The sequence below is a fragment of the Bubalus bubalis genome, chromosome 17 (genome assembly GCF_019923935.1).
Source record: "Bubalus bubalis isolate 160015118507 breed Murrah chromosome 17, NDDB_SH_1, whole genome shotgun sequence".
NCBI lineage: Eukaryota > Metazoa > Chordata > Mammalia > Artiodactyla > Bovidae > Bubalus > Bubalus bubalis.
The window spans coordinates 29,855,607-29,879,745 of NC_059173.1; the positions used below are offsets into that span (position 1 = coordinate 29,855,607).

The 24,139-nt window shown below is 38.5% G+C and overlaps 1 long non-coding RNA gene across 1 annotated transcript in view; it reads left to right on the forward strand.

Moving 5' to 3' along the window:
* The window catches only part of LOC123329957, a 36,420-nt gene extending 14,836 nt beyond the window's left edge, over positions 1-21,584 (forward strand). The window contains exon 3 of the long non-coding RNA XR_006545598.2: positions 21,413-21,584. This is a non-coding gene — a long non-coding RNA (uncharacterized LOC123329957). The remainder of the gene's footprint in view (positions 1-21,412) is intronic.
* The last annotated feature ends 2,555 nt before the right edge of the window (positions 21,585-24,139 follow it).

Genomic DNA, 24,139 nt, shown 5'->3' on the forward strand with positions numbered 1-24,139 from the left:
TAGCTTCAAACTGCACCTTACATGTATTTGATCCCCACTTGGAAAATATCTATCAGGTACAAAAATATTCAAACACAAGCAACGTGGCTTTAAAACCTTCCATAATCTAAATCTGCTTATTTACCTTGTACATTTAGGGAAATGGTTATCTGTAAGGTTGCATTGCAGCCATGAAATTAAAAGATGCTTACTCCTTGGGAAGAAAGTTATGACCAACCTAGACAGCATATTCAAAAGCAGAGACGTTACTTTGCCGACAAAGGTCCATCTAGTCAAGGCTATGGTTTTTCCAGTGGTCATACATGGATGTGAGAGTTGGACTGTGAAGAGGGCTGAGCACCGAAGAATGAATGCTTTTGAACTGTGATGTTGGAGAAGACTCTTGAGAGTCCCTTGGACTGCAAGGAGACCCAACCAGTCCATTCTAAAGGAGATCAGTCCTGGGTGTTCTTTGGAAAGAATGATGCTAAAGCTGAAACTCCAGTACTTTGGCCACCTCATGCAAAGAGTTGACTCATTGGAAAAGACCCTGATGCTGGGAGGGATTGGGGGCAGGAGGAGAAGGGGACGACAGAGGATGAGATGGCTGGATGGCATCACCGACTTGATGGACTTGAGTTTGTGTGAACTCCGGGAGTTGGTGATGGCAGGGAGGCCTGGCGTGCTGCGATTCATGGGGTCACAAAGAGTCGGATACGACTGAGCAACTGAGCTGAAGGTTGCATTTTAGGCTTTTTGTATCTCAGACTCACAGAAAGTGTGCTCAGGGACTCTAATATTCCCCGATGAAACCAGTGACCTTTATAATAGTCTTGTGTTAGCCTTGCTTTTTACTCTTTTTTACACCTTTAGATGTCTCTGTTGTACTGAAGTAGAGGGAAAATGCTCCAGTAAAATTTTAGCATCTGTATCAAATTTCCTGTTACATATTTATTTATTTAGCCAGTAAATCAGTTACTCATATGTTCGACAGACACAAGCATCTACTATGTGCCAAGCGCTACTGTCGTCAGGAAAGAATGAGATTCAGCAGCAAACAAAATTCAGTTCCTGCTATGACAGTGCTTGCACTGCAGAGAGCAGACAGGAGACAGACCAAATTTATACCAGCTCCATGCCTGTTTGCTCAGTGCAAAATATATATATATGTCTATATATAATATATATGCAATATATGCATATATTATATATTATATATTACATATGCATATATAATATATATTATATATTATATATAATATATATATAGACATGTAGGGTGATGAGCAATGCTAAGAAGTAAAAGAAAGTAAGGAAAAGGAAACATAAATGGATGACATCACAGCTCTATTAAAATTGTTCCATGAAACCAATGTTTGCACAGAGCTGAGCAGGTGAGGAGGTAAAGTCTGTGCAGACCTGGATGAGGGGCTGGATGACTGAGAAGGCCAAAAACGTGAGGGGACCTGGGTCATCCATGGAAACTAGGGGTGGAGGCAATGGGATGGAGGGAGCAGGGGGAGCTGAGGAAGAGGAGAACAGAGGGGGATATCTATGGAAAAGGCAGTGGTAGGGTCCCACTGGGCCCCCAGGACCCACAGTGAGAACTGGAACTTGAATCTGAGTGAGAAAGAATGCCGCTGGGCTATACTGGACAAACAGTGACATAATTTGATCTAAATAACCCCGGGCTTCAGGTGCCAAATAAGTTGCAAGAGTTTAGCCTAGAAGAGAGTGGTTGGTGCCAGATTCTTCATTCACATGCAAAAGCAGAGAGGGGGAAAAGTCAGAGCTGAAAGGAACTGATGAAGAAGATATGGATTCAATAGAAAGAGATGGGCCAAGGTTTATGGACTGAGAAAATGGAGACATGAACTTCAGAACTTATGGAAAGAAACTATTTGTAGGAATTTTTAATATTTATTAATTAAGTAATTATTATTATTATTTTTTATTTTGGCTGCACTGGGCTTTGCTGTGGGTGATCGGCTTCTCTTGTTGTGGAGCACAGGCTCCGTAGCTTATAGGCTCAGTAGTTGCCGCTCCAAGGCATAGCTAGCTGCCCCACAGCATGTAGGAGCTTAGTCTCTTGACCAGGGATCAAATCCATGTCCCCTGCACTGGAAGCAGATTCTTAATCACTGGATCACCAGGGAAATCCCTGTAGGAGATTTTTAAATGTTGGAAATGTTAAATTTGCAAAAGCTACTGAACTGCCAAAGGAGAATGTTCTAGACAGCAGTGGATAGGAAAAGTTTCTCCATATCCCCTTTTTTCTTTCCAGAATTAAACTCATGTATCCTACTACAGGGGCTTCCCTGGTGGCTCAGATGGTAAAGAATCTGCCTGCAGTGCGGGAGACCTGGGTTCTATCCCTGGGTTGGGAAGATCCCCTGGATGAGAGCATGGCAACCCACTCCAATATTCTTGCCTGGAGAATCCCATGGAGAGAGGAGTCTGGGGGGATACAGTCCACAGGTGGCAAAGAGTTGGACACGACTGAGCAACAGAGCATAGCACAGCACATCTTACTACAGAATTATCGACATGCTGTTGATGGAGCTGAAGGTGCTTCAATAAAATTGGATGACAGTTTATTTGGATGATGGTTATAAGAATATTTTATACAAAATTGTGTTTAGAAGTAAAACATCATGATCTATTCTAACTGAGGCATTTTCTATCTGAGACTGGTTGTTTAAGTTTTTGAGGCTAAAGCTTTTCTGAGAGCCAAAATATCTACTAAAAACCTCTTTATGAACTGGAAAGGCAGATTAATCCCCTTCTGAGATATGAGAATTTATGCTGTGCTCCTGATGTCCAGATGTAAGATTGACACACTTTGCTTGTCAACAAGGATTACTGTCATTTCACTTGGTATTTATACTAGGACTTGCTCTGCGGGCCACCCTCATGAGGAAACCCTTAATGCCACATGTCTACAGCTCAGATGGTGGACACTTTCTGGAAACTCAGATGGCACCAGGCCCTGGGCATCCTGCCTAATCCCCTTGGTTCCAGGCGAAGAGAGTATTTTGTAGAAACTTCTCATAAGGGCTGTGACTTCTCAAACTTGTTTCTTGGAGGGCCTTTGTTATCATTGGAGAACATTTTGAACTTGAGGGACCCATTTCCTTCTAGCCACACATTACTGGGGTGGGTCTTCCATCAACAGCGTTGCTGTTGACGTTATGTCTGAGGCTGCATGTTCCAAAGGACCAGGCTACTGTAGCATTCTTTCTTCCACCTTCTGTGTTTGCAGATGTTACCCCTCCACTTGACACCAAGCAATTATGCTGTTCTCGTGGTCTCATTCACATTTCTCACGTGAATGGCCCGGTTAGTGGAGCTGTTTTCAATGACACAGGGTAGTCCACTGGAGTCCCCTCACCAGACCAGCTGACTACTTGAATTGCCATAGCAGCCATCAAAATACCAACATGTCTGAAAGCCAGAGGGAATTAACAGGAACTCAACAGCAAAAACATAAATAAATAAAAATAAAAGCATGCTCTGTCTCTTCTAGTTTTCTTACACTTGGACACAAAGAAAAGGAGGATATGACTTATTGGTCAACAGAATCACTCCCTGGAGAGACACAGATTCTTATCTGAGAAGAATTGCTTGCCATAGGTTGATTTGTCTCTCCCCCCCAACTCCCTCCCGCACAATGATAGGTTGATGTCTTAACCCCCATACATGTGAAAGTGACTTTATTTGGAATTAGGGTCTCTGCATATGTAATCAAGTTAAGATAAGGTCATATTGAATCAGTTCAGTTCAGTTGCTTAGTCGTGTCCGACTCTTTGCCACCCCATGAACTGCAGCACGCCAGGCCTCCCTGTCCAGCACCAACTCCCGGAGTTTACCCAAACCTATGTCCATTGAGTTGGTGATGCCATCCAACCATCTCATCCTCTGTTGTCCCCTTCTCCTCCCACCCTCAATCCTTCCCAGCATCAGGGTCTTTTCCAATGAGTCAGCTCTTCATATCAGGTGGCCGAAGTTTTGGAGTTTCAGCTTCAACATCAGTCCTTCCAATGAACACCCAGGACTAATATCCTTTAGGATGGACTGGTTGGATCTCTTTGCAGTCCAAAGGACTCTCAAGAGTCTTTTCCAACACCACAGTTCAAAAGCATCAATTCTTCGGTGCTCAGCTTTTGTTATAGTCCAACTCTCACATCCATACATGACCACTGGAAAAGCCATAGCCTTGACTAGATGGACCTTTGTTGACAAAGTAATGTTGCTGCTTTTTAATATGCTGACTAGGTTGGTCATAACTTTCCTTCCAAGGAGTAAGCGTCTTTTAATTTCAAGGCTGCAATCACCATCTGCAGTGATTTTGGAGCCCAGAAAAATAAATCAGCCACTGTTTCCACTGTCTCCCCATCTATTTGCCATGAAAGATGGGACCTGGATGCCATGATCTTCGTTTTCTGAATGTTGAGCTTTAAGCCAACTTTTTCACTCTCATCTTTCACTTTCATCAAGAGGCTCTTTAGTTCTTCTTCACTTTCTGCCATAACGGTGGTGTCATCTGCATATCTGAGGTTATTGAATCAGAGCGGGCCATAAATTTCTCGAGTAGTGTCTTGTATGATGGTTGCGTGGACGTGAGGGCTGATACTGCAGGGGTTCAGATACAGTCCCCCAGAAGGCCCAAGCCCTACAGGCAACTCCCAGAAGCCAGGAGAGACCCAAGCAGCAGTTCCTCCCCCGGCCTCCAGGAGGCGCAGCACCTGGATCATCAGCTTTCAGAGCTGCTGCTACTGCTGCTGCCAAGTCACTTCAGTCGTGTCCGACTCAGAGGAGTTAGGGTAAACGCCTGTTGTTTGCCATTTTGTATGCGTGCTTGGTTATTCAGACCTAGAAAACGAAATACAAAAGAGAAAGTCCTATCTCTTTTCACTTGAAAACAAAGAAAAGGATAAAGAGCAGAGTGAACCGGATGCACAGGAAGAAGCAAAAAAAAAAAAAAAAAAAAAAAAAAGAGCCCGTGTAGCCGCTGGTATAGAGAGGGACTCAGAGATGGGTGAGGAGGTGGGAATGGAGGTGGAGGAGGCATCCAGGTCCAATTCCGGTTGCAGGAGATGCATTTGACAGCTAAATGGCAGTTGGCAAGGCTGTCTTCCTTCCACATCCAAGTGCTCATCTGAAATTCCATGCAGGTCTCACTGTATCTCTCATCCTGCTCCACCGCTAACTTACTTGTCACTGTTTCCCAGAAAACTATTAGCTCAGTGAGAAAGGGATCTCAATCATTCTGACTTCATATACCTTCCTAGTAAGCGCTCATAAATGTCTAATAGCTTCACCAGAGTTAATGCAAAAATGTCAGGACACACTTGAACTTTCAAGTATATCTGCCTGTTCCGACAAGCTTTTCCGAACAGGAAAGGCACTGACTGAAAGCTGAGTACATGTCTGTCTGTAAAGCACCGTGATGTGTCTGGTTCACACTGGAACTGAAGGTCCCTGTTTCCCAACGGACCAGACCCAGCCATTCCCAATTCCATGGCCCATCTCTGCCCTCACACCTTGTCTGTTCCCACAGCACCACAGCTCCACCCGAGCTCAGGGCACAGTTGCAGCCCAGCTCAGTGTCCACTATAGGCTCCTCACGGGTCTTCCTGCCTTAGTTGTAACCAACTACAGTTCATCCTTCCAGTCTGCTTCCAGATGATTCTAAAACACAAGTATGTAAAGTTTGATGAGGCTCATCCCTCTTGGCAATAGGACCTGAATCCTCTGAAGTTGCACTCGAGGCCCTGCAGTATCCGACTCTTGTCCTCTGAGGTCTGATGTCTTGTCCTTACCTTCCATCCCCCCTGCCCTTCTCTGCTCCACCCGGATTCCTTCCTCCAGTTCCCAAACACGCCACATTCTTTCAACTCTGGAATCGCAGGCATGCTACGTCCTTGGCCTGGAACCCTCCACACTGCAACCCCAGAGCCCCTAAAACACACCACCCCACCTGACTCTTTCTTCAAATATAGACTCAGAATCTACCCCATGGAATATTTCAATAATAGCTTTCTTCATTCTTAGATTCAGCTTGACTTTACTACTATGTGACCCTGTATCACCTTTATTGGCATCCTGATATTTGGTCATATCATTCATCCACTACACTGTAAAAGGCTTATTGTCAAAACTCCATATAGCATCTGACTATGTTACCTGCAGCGTCTGATATCCAGTCGGAGGCCCAGAGCAGGCACTCATTAAATATTTGTTAATTGAATGAGCTACTTCACTGGGATTTTTATCTATAGACAACAAGACAGGTTTATATATCCTGGTATAAGACAGATGATACATAGACAAATGTTGAGAATTTGTGTTTTGTTTGTTTGTTTTTGTGAAACAGGAAGCAAAGTAACACTTCTGTGTATGAGTTTGCTTCCAAGAGTAAAAACAGCAGAGGAGGAGACAGAAGGAGGGGGATCTTCTAAAAGTCTAATCTAATTTTAAAAGTCTAATCCAGCTTCAGGGTTTCTTGTCTTTGTCTGTGGTCTAGGAAATGGATTGAGTCTAAAGAAGGACCCTTAAGTGTTTCAGAGTAGACATAAATCCAAATAAAGAAAAGAGAGAACAGCTTCTATGAGGATAGAAAGGTCCATTTTCACAGTGGCATTTCTCCAAACACTATATTTTAGTAATTAATTGAGGAATAAGCTATGGCCTTGCAGTGTTGTAGAACAAAATGAGTGAGCATTCACAAGAGAATTTTATCTGAAAATTTAAATTACCCTGCTGTTCCCACAGTCTACACCATTGTATCTCAACTTCTGTAGAATTGCAATAATAGCACCTAATCTTCTAGATAGTTTACACTTAAATAATTTCACTAATCTTACTACTTAGGCTGTGGACAAGGAGGATAAGTATTAATATTATCTTGATTTTTGAGTTTGACCTCTAAGATAATATACATGTATAAGAGCTGAGATTTATTAAGTCTCTGCATACACTGTCTCATTTAATAATCAGGATAATCCAGTGAGTCTGTACTATTATCCCATTTTGATGAAAACAACTCAGATTTAGAAAAATTTAATATTATGTCCAAAATGACACAACTAGTAAAAGGAAATGTTGGAATTCAGACCTAGTCTCATATTTGAACTTGTTGCTGTTTTCCACAATAGCTGAGAATTCCCTAACAGGTTGATTTTGTTGTTTTTGTTTTTCAAATCACCTCATCACCACATAATTAAAATAAAAATAATCTTTTGCATGACAATTTTAGCTGAAATAATTTTCCTCTTTTTCAATATTTTGTATTAAAAGCCCTCATCTCACTTCGATCCTCCCTTTCTTCTCTGCCCATCTTCTCTTGTAAGATTACAAGAAAAATGTATTCATAGGTTGCTAGGTTGGTTCTAATAACAGTAGATAAACCCAAGGTCTATTTTTATAACCAAATTATAGTACCAGTGTTCATACTCCTTTTCTTTCTTTAAAGACATTTTGTGTTTGCCAAATGGATAACCATCTTCTCATCCAAGAGGTGAGTCTTGGAGACAAGGATTATTACTGTTGTCACTGCAGCTAGTAAGATTATCCTCCTTTAGACTGTTTGGAAAGTGAGGACCTATTGGTCTCTTATCTGCCTAAGAAGGAGTGCCAAATTGTTGAGTTCCTAAGATTTTGATTTCCAAAGTTAAATCTGAAAGAACTTGGTATGTGTTTTTGTGCTGCCTTATTTCCTAAACAAGATTCAATTCAGTTCAGTTCAGTCACTCAGTCGTGTCTGACTCTGCGACCCCAAGAATCGCAGCACACCAGGCATCCCTGTCCACCACCAACTCCTGGAGTACACACAAACTCACGACCATCGAGTCGGTGATGCCATCCGCCATCTCATCCTCTGCTGTCCCCTTCTCCTCCTGCCCCCAATCCCTCCTAGCATCAGGGTCTTTTCAAATGAGTCAACTCTTCACATGAGGTGGCCAAAGTATTGGGGCTTCACCCTCAGCGTCAGTCCTTCCAGTGAACACCCAGGACTGGTCTCCTCTGGAATGCACTGGTTGGATCTCCTTGCAGTTCAAGGGACTCGCGAGAGTCTTCTCCAGCACAACAGTTCAAAAGTTTCAATTCTTTGGCACTCAGCTTTCTTCACAGTCCAACTCTCACATCCATACATGACCACTGGAAAAACCATAGCCTTGACTAGACGGACCTTTGTTGGCAAAGTAATGTCTCTGCTTTGGAATATGCTATATAGGTTGGTCATAACTTTCCTTCCAAGGAGTAAGCATCTTTTAATTTCATGGCTGCAGTCACCATCTGCAGTAATTTTGGAGCCCCCCAAAATAAAGTCTGACACTGTTTCCACTGTTTCCCATGAAGTGATGGGACCAGATGCCATGATCTTGGTTTTCTGAATGTTGAGCTTTAAGCCAACTTTTTCACCCTCTTCTTTCACTTTCATCAAGAGGCTTTTTAGTTCCCCTTCACTTAATTGTTCTTAAATGTTCTATTTGGGACAATTTTGATTAAATAGAAAAGAATCTAAAATAGACTCTATGTGTCTATAGATATATATAACTGGATAAGGAAATGGCAACCCATTCCAGTATTCTTGCCTGGAGAATACCATGGACAGAGGAACCTGGCAGGCTACAATCCATCGGGTCGCAAGAGTAGGACATAGCTTAGCGACTAAACCACCACCACCACCATATATATAACTGAATAACTTTGCTGTATACTTGAAACCAATACAACATTGTAAATGAACTATACTTTATTTAAAAAAAAAACAACACTGAGTATCTATTTGTGTCCCTTTTTTCAAACCAAGTAGCAAGTCTGATTAAAGTTAAACTAGAGAATAAAAAAGTCCATTATCATCATATTATGTGACCCAAAAATGAAACCCATAAGCATCAAACTGATGTTTGGGTTTAGTTCATCATGGGTTTAGTTCAGTCTGCAGATCATAGGGAGATTTTAGCGTTGCCATTTTTACAGCTGTGTTAACTCAATGCTAAGACCATGGAAACCCTAGAGTGACTCTTGTGTTTACATAGTAGCCAGACCTTTCCATGCTGTCTCAAGTACTGCAGTCACACAGACTTGACAGTCCAATAGCAAACCGTCACTGAGTGGCATTTAGACTCAGTCAACCAGTATCACATGCGAAACATCCTGAATCCCAATACAGGAAACTTACTTTTCTGGAAAAGAGAAATCAAAACCAACTATGAGAAGGAAGCTAACTTTTTGCTTGCTGTCCTTAAGTCTTTTTTATGATAAAAAATAACACAAGGTTTCCCCTCTTAACAAAGTATTAAACGTAGAGTAGAGTATTGTGAACTACAAGTGGTATGTGCAGATTTCTAGAATTTATCCATCTTGCTTGACTGCTATTTTTTTCCCCATTGAACTACCGTCCCCTGGCTCTGGCAACTTTCATTCCACTTTCTACTTCTGAGTTGACTACTTTAAAGATGCCATAAAGGTGGAATCAAGAGTAGGTGTCCTTCTGTGAAAGGCTTATTTTCCTTAATGTCTTCAAGGTGCATTCATATTATGTCACATGATATGATTTTCTACTTTTTGAAGGATGACTATTATTCCTTTGTCTGGATATACCAAATTGCTTTGTTCATCTGACATTTAGGTTATTTCTGCTTCATGATTGAGTGAATAATGTGGCGATCACATAGATCAATACAGACGTGAAAATGTCTCCTTGAGATCCTGTTTTCTACTCTTTTGGATAAACTCCCAAAAGTGGGATTGCTGGATTATACAATCATTGTATTTTTAGTTTTTTGAAGAACTTGATATTTTTTTCTGTAACAGCCAACATTGCACAAGCATTCCAATTTTCCAACTCCTTGTCAATGCTTGTTATTTTGATTTTTTTTTTCTTAATGGACATCCTAACAGGTGTGAGGTGATATCTTATTATGGTTTTGATTTGCATTTTCCTGATAATCAGTGATATTGGTCATTTTTTTATAAATATTTTATTTATATGTCTTCTTGCAAGAAATGTCTCTTCAAGCCCCTTTTCCATTTTTAATTGAGTTATTTCACATTACAGTTAACCATCTTTTCATTTCATCTTAAGTGACTTTATCATTTCATTTAATGCTGATCTAGAACCAGTGAACTTTCTCAGTTTGTGTTTATCTGGGAAAATCTGTATCTCATCTTATACTTGAAGAACATCTTTAATTCTTGATCATATACATAGTTAAAGCCTCTATGGTAATTTAAAAGAATAAGTTTATCCTTTCACTATTAACACATTGTCACAGTGATGTTCTTCTCTTTTTTACAGTTTTCCTTAGTAATGATATACAATGGTGTTCTTTTTCCTAACATATTGGCTCTTTCAAATACATTTATTACTGTAGTGGTTATATCCTTATAGATAAATCAAAACATCACTTATTTTTATATATGATATATCAGATTAAATAAACAACTAAACATTGCTCTCCCGTTTAAGGTCTCTTCTCATGGCACATCTTTTGTCCAAGTCTTCATAGAGAACACAACTAAAGGAACTTTTGCATGTTTAAGTAGCCTTTAGGATGGTATGTGCTTAGTAGCTTAGTTGTGTCTGACTCTTTGTGACCCTATGGAGTGTCGCCCCCTAAGCTCTTTTGTCCATGGGGATTATCCTAGGCAAGAATACTGGAGTGGGTTCCCATGCCCTCCTCTGGGGGATCTTCCCAACCCAAGAATCGAACTGGGGTCTCCTGCACTGCAGGTGGATTCTTTACCAGCTGAGCTACTAGGATAGAATATTCAGATAAAAATACAGAAGATATATTCATACCAAAAATATCTGTTGTTTATCTGACATTCAAAATGAACTTGGCGTCCTTCATTTTTCTTGCTAAATAGGTCAGATCTGCTTTGGAAAGCTCCTGAGACTTAGCTCATCCGTTGGGAATTAAGAAGAGCACAAAAAACAACTTGACTCTTTATTATCGAGGATATGAGTTACTCCCACTAGACCCAAATCTGAGGATAAAGTAAGATTTATAATGAAACAGGCACCATTATAAATTCACAACGTGCCAGACAATGCTTAGCTTTTAATAAGAATTTCAGCACCTAATCCTTCCAACTACCTTACAACTCTACCTTGAAAGTAGGAAAATTACAGTTTAGAGGTTAACTTGCCAAAAGCTACACCTGCCACTAGGATTCTGAACCAGGCTGACATTACCCAGAGCCTGTGGGCTTACTCCCAGTGTGATCTTGGAAGGTAAAGTGCAAGGTCCCTGTGACATAGTCTGCAGTGACTTGTTTCATGAACTGAGATACAAAACTGTGATAACTATATACCATGGGCCAAGGTTAATGGAAATATGATATTTATGGCACTTTCTTTCAATCATCAATTAATGAGTACCTCTGTGTCAGACACTGTTCCATGTACAAAGTTTAAAATGGTAAACAACACCTACAAAATCCCTCCTCTTTTCATTATGTAACAAAATGCATAATATTCTGAGAGAAACCTCTGCAGCAATTGTGGATCAAAGATATTAATAATATAAATTCCTTGTAATGGGTGAACATTTTTATTATCTCTGAACTTGCAGCTGTTCAGATGACAGGAAAATTGTAAATCTGTACATCTTAAAAGTTATCACAGAAAGGATAATAAGATGACTTTCCTGGGTTTGGCTGTTCACATATACAAAAAATGGGGAAATTTCCACTTACACATAACAAGAGTTTCATAATCTGTGATGGCCTATTTCATGAGCTGAGATACACCAATATTTATGTATGTAAATGAAACAAAACTTTTTATTCAAGTTTATTTGAGATGCCATGCTAATAAATTAGAAAGTAGGTCTTATTTTTGTTACTCAGCTAACTCTCATACTCTCTAATCTATGAAAGAATTATTTCTGAACGTTTGAATTTTATTGGTTGTTGTTCAGTCCCTAAGTCTTGTCTAACTCTTTGTGACCTCATGGAGTGTAGCATGCCAGGATCCTCTGTCCTCCACTATCTCCCAGATTTTGCTAAAATTCATGTCCATTGAGTTGGGGATGCTATCTAACCATCTTACTCTCTGCTACCCTTTCTCCTTTTGCTTTCAATCTTTCCCAGCATAAGGGTCTTTTCAATGAGTTGGCTCTTCAGATATGGTAGCCAAAGTATTGGAGCTTCAGCTTTAGCAATAATCCTTCAAATGAATATTTAAGGTTGATTTTCTTTCAGACTGACTGGTTTGATCTCCTTGCTGTCCAAGGAACTCTCAAGAGTCTTCTGAGGCATTATAATTCAAAAACATCAATTCGCCAATGCTCAGCCTTCTTTATGGTCCAACTCTCACATCCATACATGACTACTGGAAAATACATAGCTTTGACATTTTTCAGCAAAGTGATGTCTCTGCTTTTTTTTTTTATAAGCTTGATAAACTGTCTAGATTTGTCATAACTTTCCTTCCAAAGAGCAAGCATCATTGAATTTCATGGTTGCAGTCACAGTCTGAATTAATTTTAGTTAGTTAGTTAGTTCAGTCGCTCAGTCACGTCCAACTCTGCAACCCCATGAATTGCAGCACGCCAGGCCTCCCTGTACATCACCAACTCCTGGAGTTCACCCAAACTCTTGTCCATTGAGTCGGTGATGCCATCCAGCCATCTCATCCTCTGTGGCCCCCTTCTCCTCCTGCCCCCAATGCCTCCCAGCATCAGAGTTTTTTCCAATGTGTCAACTCTTCGCATGAGGTGGCCAAAGTATTGGAGCTTCAGCCTCAGCATCAGTCCTTCCAATGAACACCCACGACTGGTCTCCTCTGGAATGGACTGGTTGGATCTCCTTGCAGTCCAAGGGACTCTCAAGAGTCTTCTCCAACACCACAGTTCAAAAGCATCAATTCTTCAGCACTCAGCTTTCTCCACATTCCAACTTTCACATCCATACATGACCACTGGAAAAACCATAGCCTTGACTAGACAGACCTTTATTGGCAAAGTAATGTCTCTGCTTTTTAATATGCTATCTAGGTTGGTCATAACTTTCCTTCCAAGGAGTAAGCATCTTTTAATTTCATGGCTGCAGTCACCATCTGCAGTGATTTTGGAGCCCCCCAAAATAAAGTTTGACACTGTTTCCACTGTTTCCCCATCTATTTCCCATGAAGTGACGGGACCAGATGCGATGATCTTCGGTTTCTGAATGTTGAGTTTCAGCCAACTTTTTCACTCTCCTCTTTCACTTTCATCAAGAGGCTTTTTAGTTCCTCTTCACTTTATGTCATAAGGGAGGTGTCATCTTCATATCTGAGGTTATTGATATTTCTCCTGGCAATCTTGATTCCAGCTTGTGCCTCTTCCACCCCAGCATTTCTCATGATGTACTCTGCATAGAAGTTAAATAAGCAGGGTGACAATATACAGCCTTGAAGTACTCCTTTTCCTGTTTGGAACCAGTCTGTTGTTCCATGTCCAGTTCTAACTGCTGTTTCCTGACCTGCATACAAATTTCTCAAGAGGCAGGTCAGGTGGTCTGGTATTCCCATCTCTTTCAGAATTTTCCACAGTTTATTGTGATCAACACAGTCAAAGGCTTTGGCATAGTCAAGAAAGCAAAAATAGATGTTTTTCTGGAACTCTCTTGCTTTTTCCATGATCCAGCAGATGTTGGCAATTTGATCTCTGGTTCCTCTGCCTTTTCTAAGTCCAGCTTGAACATCAGGAAGTTCACAGTTCACATATTGCTGAAGCCTGGCTTGGAGAATTTCTTGGAGCATTTCTTTATTAGCGTGTAAAATGAGTGCAATTGTGAGATAGTTTGAGCATTCTTTGGCATTGCCTTTCTTTGGGATTGGAATGAAAACTGACCTTTTCCAGTCCTGTGGCCACTGCTGAGTTTTCCAAATTTGCTGGCATATTGAGTGCAGCACTTTCACAGCATCAACTTTCAGTATTTGAAATAGCTCAACTGGAATTCCATAACTTCCACTAGCTTTGTTCGTAGTGATGCTTTCTAAGGCCCACTTGACTTCACATTCCAGGATGTCTGGCTCTAAGTGGGTGATCACACCATCGTGATTATCTGGGTCATGAAGTTCTTTTTTTTACAGTTAGTTCTTCTGTGTATTCTTGCTACCTCTTCTTAATATCTTCTGCTTCTGTTAGGTCCAAATTACTGAAGATTAAAAAGAAACCTAGGGGCTTTGAAACTCCTAGCATCTATCTGGATGTTAGCAAGGTTGAAAGTGTGGTACCGGGAGGATGAGGCGAGAGGCTGCCCATGGCATCAGCTTACAGAATAGGCAGAAGGATGCAGCTGGCAGCAGGAGGCACTTGACTCACATCGACAACAAGCTGCTGAGAAAGGGGGCCGAGGGGCAGGGGAGGAGGGCAAAAAAAGATGTTTCCTCTTTCTCCCTCTCGCCGCCCCTTCCACATCCCCTGATCACAGTCGTGGAGCGTGTATTCTTATTTGCATGTAGATAAAAGCATATCACCCACATTCATTCATTTCTCTATTTTAAAAAAGTGCCCAGATTGCTCAGAGATAGCTAAAGTGAGAGATGAAAAAAAAAATGGCCTTTATCGAGCCCATCTTTGCATGAAATGTTCCCTTGGTATCTCTAATTTTCTTGAAGAGATCTCTAGTCTTTCCCATTCTGTTGTTTTCCTCTATTTCTTTGCATTGATTGCTGAGGAAGTTTTTCTTATCTCTCCTTGCTATGGAAAAACCATAGCCTTGACTAGATGGACCTTTGTTTGGAGCCCCCCAAATAAAACGTGTCACTGCTTTCACTTTTCCCCTTCTACTTGCCATTAAGTGATGGGATCAGATGCTATGATCTTAGTTTTTTTTTTCATGTTGAGTTTCAGCCAGCTTTTTCACTCACCTCATTAGGAGGCTCTCTAGCTCCATTTCCCTTTCTGCCATTAAAATGGTATCACCTGCATACCTGAGGTTGTTGATATTTCTTTCCACAATCTTGATTCCAGCTTGGAGCTCCTTCAGCCAGGCATTTAGCATAAAGTACTCTGCATAGAAGTTAAATAAGCAGGGTGACAACATACAGCCTTGTCGTACTCCTTTCCCAATTTTGAACCAGTCTGTTGTCCCATCTCTGGTTCTAACTGTTGTTTCTTTACCCACATACAATTTTCTCAGAAGACAGAGAAGGTGGACTAGTACTCCCATCTCTTTAAGAATTTTCCACATTTGCTGTGATCCACACAGTCAAACGCTTTAGTGTAGCTGAAGCAGAAGTAGATGTTTTCTTGGATTCCCTTGCTTTCTCCATGATCCAACAGATGTTGGAGATTTAATCTCTGTGTCCTCTGCCTTTTCTAAATCCAGCTTGCACATCTGGAAGTTCTTGGTTCACATACTGCTGAAGCCTAGCTTGAAGGATTTTGAACGTAACCTTGTTAGCAAGTGAAATGGTTGCAATTGTATAGCAGTTTGAATATTTTTTGGCATTGCCCTTTTTTAGGATTGGAATGAAAACTGACCTTTTCAGTCCTGTGGCCACTACAGAGTTTTCCAAATTTGCTGACATGTCAAGCGCAGCACTTTAACAGCATCATCTTTTAGGATTTGACATATCTCAGCTGGAATTCTGTCACCTCCCTAGCTTTGTTTGTAGTAATGCTTCTTAAGGCCCACTTGACTTCACACTCCAGGACAACCAGGTCCAGGTGAGTGAACATACCATTGTGGTTACCTTGAACATTAAGAACTTTTTGTATAGTTCTTGTGTGTTTTCCTGCCACCTCTTCTTAATCTCTTGTGTTTCTGTTAGGTTCTTACCATTTCTGTCCTTTATCATGCCCCTTGATATCTCCAGTTTTCTTAAGGAGATCTCTAGTCTTTCCCATCTTATTGTTTTCCTCTATTTCTTTGCATTGTTCATTTAAGAAGCCTTTTTAAAATCTCTCCTCGCTATTCTTCTAGAATTCTGCATTCACTTGGGTATATCTTTCCCTTTCTCCCATGCCTTTCACTTCTCTTCTTTCCTCAGCTATTTGTAAAACCTTTTCAGAAATCCACATTGCTTTCTTGCATTTCTTTTTTTTTTTTTTTTTTTTGTAATGGTTTTGGTCACTGCCTCCTGTACAGTGTTACATATCTTCTTCAGGCACTCTGTCTATCAGACCTAGTCACTTGAATCTAGTTGTCACCTCCACTGTATAATCATAAGGGATTTGATTTAGGTCATACCTGAGTGACCTAGTTGTTTTACCTAATTTCTTTCATTAAAGCCTGAATTTTGCAATAAGGGGCGCACATGATCTGAGCCACAGATCTTGGGCTGGGTGTTAATTCCTCTTTGCATCTATAAGTAGGATGGATATACCATTCATTGTCCAAATTAGGTGTGGTGTAAAAATTAGGGCACCACAGATCCTGAAAGGAAGAGCTATGAATTATTAAGCCTGGGTAACAACAGAGCAGGGATTGTCACAAACAAGCCACATTTGTAGTCCATTCATTTCCCGCTCAGAAATGTCAAAGGTTAACTAGAGGTTTTGTAATCTAATTAGCACTAGTGACTTTTGTCCTTAGTGGGAAAACAAGAGGGCGTGGTACCCTGGACCTTCTATCATGATTTGCCACAATAGGTTTATGGTGCTATTGGTTGTAAGCAGAGCTAAAAATACAACAAAAGTGAAAATTCTTTCTTGTGGTAATAATCATGTGTCTATCTCCTTCTCTGGAGATAGAAACAAAATGCACTTGCTGTTTAAAACAAGGTAAAGAAGATGAAAATCAGTCACTACTGAATAGTTCACAATGAAATATGTAAAACTTGTCATTTGTTACTACTGCTGACCTCAGTCTTTTTATCTGCACCTTTATTTGTGCAATGGCTTCAAGGCCTTGAAATTCCTTAGTAGATATTTTTCCATATTACCCCTCACAGCACCTTATCACTAGGCTATTCTTTTCACTTTTTCTTGCTGAAGTTTAATGTTGTCAACTTGATTCCATTTTCCTTGTGTTTATGTGCAAATAGGTTGTTAGAGTCTAACGACATTTAACATTAGGGCCACATGTCCTGACTGCCTTGAACACACTGAAAAACTGCCTTGAAAATAATGTAACCTCTTTTGCTTAATGTCTATCTCTGGGGTTGCCTTTCTTCTCCTTTGGTTGGAGTTCTATAGAAAATTCCTTATGTACCAATCTGCAATCCTGTGTACGTACCCTAAAGTAAGAGTCAGCTTTAAGATTCAAAGATCTATTACATGTAAGAATGCCCGCAGGCTTATTTGCAAGTACAGTTGTTCTTTAAAAATATGTTGTATTTAATAAACATGTTCTATTCTCCCCAGCAAAGCGATAAAACCAAGAGGAAGAGAGAATGATTTCCAGATAGGTTAAAATTTTTATCTACTTTTCATTTATTAAAAGACTTTTACATTAGGGTATTGGGAAGAAGAGGATAAAGCAAAAGTCATATAAAAGAGAAGAACATTTTAAAATCAAATTCACAGTAGAGTAAATTAGTTGGAATTTAACTTTCTATGTTTTTTCTTCTAAACACTCACTTCACAACCGTTTGTTGATTCTGTACTCATACATATATAAAGGCCAGTGCACTTCTCACATTTTTCCCCTCTGAGTAGTAGTACTATGCAAATTTTCCTAAACATTTCAACAGTCATATTGCAAATCTGATTCACAAAGCATATTGATCAGGTTGCACTTTGGAAAAAGACACACATAGGAAAAACAAACCATATTTAAATACAATCTCTTTCCAAGACACTTAAAGAGTTTTAGGACTTTAGAAAAATCAATGAAACTTCACAGTATTTCAGTAAGGTGAGTAGACATCGTTATTATTGTTATGTCAGGGAGAAATAAAGATGGAAGTTTAAGGAGAGGTACAGATCAGTAAAATAAGGTGGAGAATAAAAATATTGCTGAGAGCCAGGAACCAAAGCCACAGCTACACAACTTATACAATATGAAAAATTCTAGTGGAAATATAAAAAGTAACAGAATAATCCAGCATGCAGAATTATATGTCACATAATAATTTTCAGGTTTTCCACTAAAGCAACTGTGCTTCTCTTCCCACATATGAGAAAGATATTAATCCATTTAAACCTTAGAAATGGACCAGAAGTATTCAAATCACTTTTGAAAATAGATATAATTTTTCTCTGTAGCATCAAAAGTACAGCTTTGAAAATTACTTCTCTGTGACTAACGGTGTGAAGAGGGAATGCAAACATTAAATGGTTCATTTTGTCAGTAGCTTGAAAACAGGAAATTCTGTGGGCAGGCAATTCCCTAGGGGCAGGGTTGGTTTAAGGAGTCACCACTGGAGTACCCAGCTTGCTTGGCACCTGTTCCTGAAACTAATCTGTTTGAAAGCTGATTGGCCATTATGTTGCAGCCCCACGCCATCAAATAACAACTGAATACTGGTGTCAGCCAAGTCTCATTTTTCAAATTTATTTAAACACAAAAAAAGGTAACCCATTTCTCCCACTCAACCGCCAACTTCTGGCAATCAACAGTCTGTTCTTTTTTCTATGAGCTTGGTATTTATTAATTTGCTTGTTTACAGATTCCACATACAAGGGTGATTGATATACAATATTTGTCTTCTTCTGACTTATTTCAATTAGTAAAAGTTGCTGTAAATAGTGAGATTTCATTCATGCTATGGCTGGATATTATTCCATTATGCATGTATATAATATATACATATTTGTACACATATTCTACACATATATATACATGTATATGTGTGTTATGTATACATATACACACATATATATTTGTGTTATATATGTGTATATGTGTTATATATACATATACATATACACACATATATATTTGTGTTATGAATACATATATATACATATATATACATACATATATATATACATATATATATATACACATTTATATATCACAATTCCTTTCTGCATTCATCCATCAATGGACACTTCAGTTTTTCCATATCTTGGCTATTGTAAATAATGTTGCAATAAACATGGTGGTACAGATATCTTTTTGAGTTAGTGTTTTCATTACCTCCAGATAAATACCCAGAAGTAGAATTTTTGGATTGTGTGAAAGTTCTATTTTTAAACTTTTGAGGAACCTCCTTACTGCTGTTCACAGTGACTGCACTAATTTACATTCCCACTGTCAGTGTATGAGGGTTGCATTTTCTCTATATCCTCTCTGTGGTTGTTATTTTTTTTTTTTTTCTTTTTGATAAAAGTCCTTTTGGCAGATGTGAGGTGATAATTCATTGTGGTTTTTACTTGCATTTCTCTGATGATTAGTGATGTAGAACATCTTTTCATGCACTGTTGACCATCTGTATGTGTTCTTTGGAAAAATGTCCATTCAGATATTCTGCCCATTTTTAAAACAGTTTTTTTTCAGTTGAGTTATTTGTGTATTTTGGAAATTAACCCCTTATCAGATACATAATTTGCAAAATTTTTTCTCTCATTCAGTGGGTTGCCTTTTTCATTTATTAATGCTTTCTTTGGCTGTGCAGAAGCTTTTTAGTTTGATGTTTATTTTTGCTTGTTTTGCTTTCAGTATTGGTGTCAAATTAAAACAAAAACAAAAACAAAACAAAACTCACCAAGACCTGTGTCAAAGAGCTTACCCCCTATATTTTCTTCTAAGTGTATCATGATTTCAGGTCTTACTTTCAAGTTTTTAACCCATTTTGAGTTAATATCTGTGTATTGCATAAGACAGTCGTCCAGTTTTATTCTTTTGCATGTGGCTATCCAGCTTTCTCAACACCATTTATTGAACAGACTTTCTCTGTTGCACAGTCTTGACTCTTTTTTCTTAAATTAGTTGACCATGTGTGTGAAGGTTTATTTCTGGGCTCTCTAACCTATTCCATTGCTCTATGTATCTGTTTTTATGCCATACCATACTGTTCTAATCACTATAGCTTTGTGAATGAAGTATTTTGAAATCAGAGAGCATGATACTTTCAGCTTTGATCTTTCTCAAGATTACTTTGGCTGTTTGAGATATTTTATAGTTCCATACAAATTTTAGCATTGTTTGTTTTATTAATATTTCTGTGAAAAATTCTATTGGAATTTTGTTAGAGATTGCATCAAATCTGTACATTGTTTTTGGTAGTATTGACATTTTAGCAATATTATTTCTTCAAATCCATGAGCATGAAAATATATCTTTTTATTTATTTGTGTCTTTTTCATTTTTTCTTTAATATATTTTAGTTTTCAAAGTACATGTCTTTCATCCCCTTGGTTAAATTTATTCTTAGATATTTTATTATTTTTAATGCAAATGTAAGAGGAGTTTTCTTCACTTCTCTTTCTAAAAGTTTATTATTAGCAGCATCTCTTTTATTCAAAGCAATATAAAAATCTCTTCCAATCAAATTATTTAGAGAGATTTTTCCAATAATATCACTTTATATTTTTAATAAAAATCAAAATAGTATGTACTAGTAAGCATAATTCAATCACAAAAGTTTTACATAGTCTTATTTTTTAAACTATTTAAAATTTTCAAAATATATACATTATTTTTTCTTGCAGAGAACTGGGACAAAGTGAGTAATAAAATACTTTTAGCCATAAAATATATATTACATTAAAACAGAAGTCCATTAAGGAAGCAGAATGTAAATATCACTTAAAATAAAAGCAAAGGACCAAGTAAATTTTCCAGCTGTTGAGGAAGAGCTTACAATGTACTTTTTTTTTTTAATTTTATTTTATTTTTAAACTTTACATAATTGTATACAATGTACTTTTAAAATAAGTGTTGGTGAGTATGAAATCATTATGATTCTTAGGTCATAGTATACATTTATAAAAGAGTTTTAACAGATTTATATTAAAATCTCAATTTTTATAATACAGTGGAAAGCATATCTTTGTATTTTAAAAATCTAATCATATATTTTAGAGGTCAGCATAAAGGGTGCAAAAGGAAACATATCAACATATTCTCAAAATTCTATGAGGCCGTGCTCAAACAAAAACAAAGTTTGAATACCACTACTAGAAGTAGTGTCTGACTTAGTACAGCTATATAAATGATGCAAATAATATGAATCCTGAAAGTAGATTTGCTGCTACTGCTGCTAAGTCACTTCAGTCATGTCTGACTCTGTGCGACCCCATAGACGCCAGCCCACCAGGCTCCCCTGTCCCTGGGATTCTCCAGGCAACACTGGGGTGGGTTGCCATTTCCTTCTCCAATGCATGAAAGTAAAAAGTGAAAGTGAAGACGCTCAGTCATATCCGACTTTTAGCGACCGCATGGACTGCAGCCTACCAGGCTCCTCCGTCCATGAGATTTTCCAGGCAAAAGTACTGGAGTGGGGTGCCATTGCCTTCTCCGAAAGTAGATCTAGGACTGAATATTGAGTTTTTTTTTCTGTTATCAATGAATATAATGAGATAATTTCCTGTCTTTCCAGGTGTTCTGTGTTTTGCAGACAAAGGCTGAGAAAATCCAGGAGACATGTATAAAAGCCTAAGCTCCCAATTCACAGAGATAATCTTGAAGTTTTCTTCTTCAGTTCTTATATGGGAAATTTACCAAACATTGTAATTAATGTGCTTCACAGCTGAATAAATTCTTTCCCAAGACATTCAATTTACACATTGAAGATCAATTTCCTCAGCAATCCAATATTTTAACCTTTAGTCATGAACATGAGAAATGTGTACAAGGTATAAGCTTTGATGATACAAAGGAATGCTGGTACAGCAAGTATTTAGCTTCCTCAAAAGATTTCTCTTAAATTAGATAATTTAAAATAATGTGTAAAATTTATAAAAAGTGAATTACTAACTTTGAGTTATATGTATAAATTATTTGAAAATGTGGTATTTTAAGCATAATTCAATTCTTAACATAATTTTTATTTATAAATATTATAAAAAGTTCCTCTGAAACATTTTATGAGTTAGCACCTTAATATCATCTATCTTCCCACAGCTAATCTTTTCATCCACCCACCCATTCTATATAAAGGGAATCACAAGATGGATAATATCACTTCTCTACTGAAAACATGTTAATAGTTTCTAATAAACCCCAGGTCCTTGACTGAGACCTGAAGAACCTGCATGGTCTGGTTTACCTTAGCTCTTCAACTTCCCCTGTTCCAGGCGGCAGGCTTGCTTTTTTTTCCGCACAGATAACAAACGTGCCAGAATCCTGAACACCTTCTGCTACACTAAATCAGTCTCCCTCATCACTGCCTACACTTGCTCCTTACCTTGCTACCTCCAGCTTTATAGCTTTATCTCTAATTTAATCTCAAGAACGCTTTCCTAGGAAGGTCTCTTTGAGAATCTCTTTTGTGATGCTATTGTTTCCTCTGTCATTTTAAGCCAAGACACACATTCAGTTGCTCATTTGTATTTATCTGTGTCTCTTAATGGACCAGATCAACCTGCTTCTTATCTCTTGTATATGCAGAGTCTCAGCATTATATTTGACGGTATGTGGTAAGTGAGCACTGGTGAGTGAATAGAAACACCTTGTGAATTACTGAGCCCCACAACCGTGGATTTCCCTGGTGACTCAGATGGTAAAGCGTCTGCCTACAATGCGGGAGACCTGGGTTCGATCCCTGGGTCAGGAAGATCCCTTGGAGAAGGAAATGGCAACCCACTCCAGTACTCTTGCCTGGAGAGTCCCATGGATGGAGGAGCCTGGTGGGCTACAGTCCATGGGGTAGCAAAGAGTCGGAGACGACTGAGCGACTTCCCTTTCACTTTCACAGGCATGGAAAGTGTACACTACCTAGACTAGAATACACATATAATACCCTCAGGCACACAGAATCATTAATGTCAGACAACTAACTGAAAGACTGAATATGAAACATGATAACCAAAATATGTAAAAATTAACCTTTGACAGGAGACTTTTTCTATATTTACACTTATATAAACATTTATATTGATGTATGGCAAAACCAGTACAATATTGTAATTAGCCTCCAATTAAAATAAATAAATTTAAATTAAAAAAAAATAGGCATCAAATCTTCGTTGATCATATGTACTTACCACAGGAATTCTTAGCAGTCTTTAATATCTTCACTATTACCCATACAAACCAAGTTATGCTTGAGGCACATGTATGTTTTTCTGTGTGTGTGTGTGTGTGTATACTTCCCAGGTGGCACTAGTGGTAAAGAATCTGCCTGCCAATGCCAGGAGACATAAGAGACTCAGGTTTGATCCCTGGGTTGGGAAGATCCCCTGGAGGAGAGCATGGAAACCCACTCCAGTATTCTTGCCTGGAGAATCCATGGACAGAGGAGCCTGGTGGGCTATGGTTCATAGGGTCACAAAGAGTCAGACACAACTGAAGCGACTTAGCACAGCACTTGTGTGTGTGTGTGTGTGTATACAAATATATATATACACACATTTCACCAATTACCACCCATCATCCTGGTCAGGTTAGTTTTCTTCCAGCACTCCATAAAAGACTTTTCTTTTTTCCTTAGAGACTTTTTTTTTCAGTTTTATTTCCTATAGATCCAAAATCCAAAGTTTTGGCAAGACTGGGATTAATGGCATTAACACTTTTTGGTACCCCATTTTCCACATTATGTTTAAATACAGAAAACTTTAAATGCAAAAATCTAAAGAAATATAAACCATTTAAATCTTTCTCCACAATTAAACCATTCTCCACAATTAACTCCCTTAAAATTTGCAAATGAGCAAAAGTGAACTAATTTCGAAAGTATTTTTCTACAAATTTTTAAAAGAAGAAAATGATAGTTGACAAACCAAGGTGTTTAATACAAGAATAATTCTTTTTTCTCAAAGATTTCCAAATTAGAGGGATACAAATAGATCTTGAAACTAATAGCTACTGTGCACACAAATTCTTTCATGCATGATTAAATAAAAGATCAAGAAAATCAGTAATTCTTTCATTAGAACAAAGTATATTCAAAAATATAGCAAGGGAAGATGATTATCCACAAAACGCTTCTTAAAAGTTATCAAAAAAATAAAAATAAAACTAGTTGAAGCATAAAAGGTCAAACTATTTAGACTTGACTCACAACTATATTCTCTTTATTCTTCTGACCACCTTAAGATCAAAAAACATTATTTTAAGTACTTTTCTAAGCTAGAGAAATTTATAAAAACCCAACCATGACACTCTT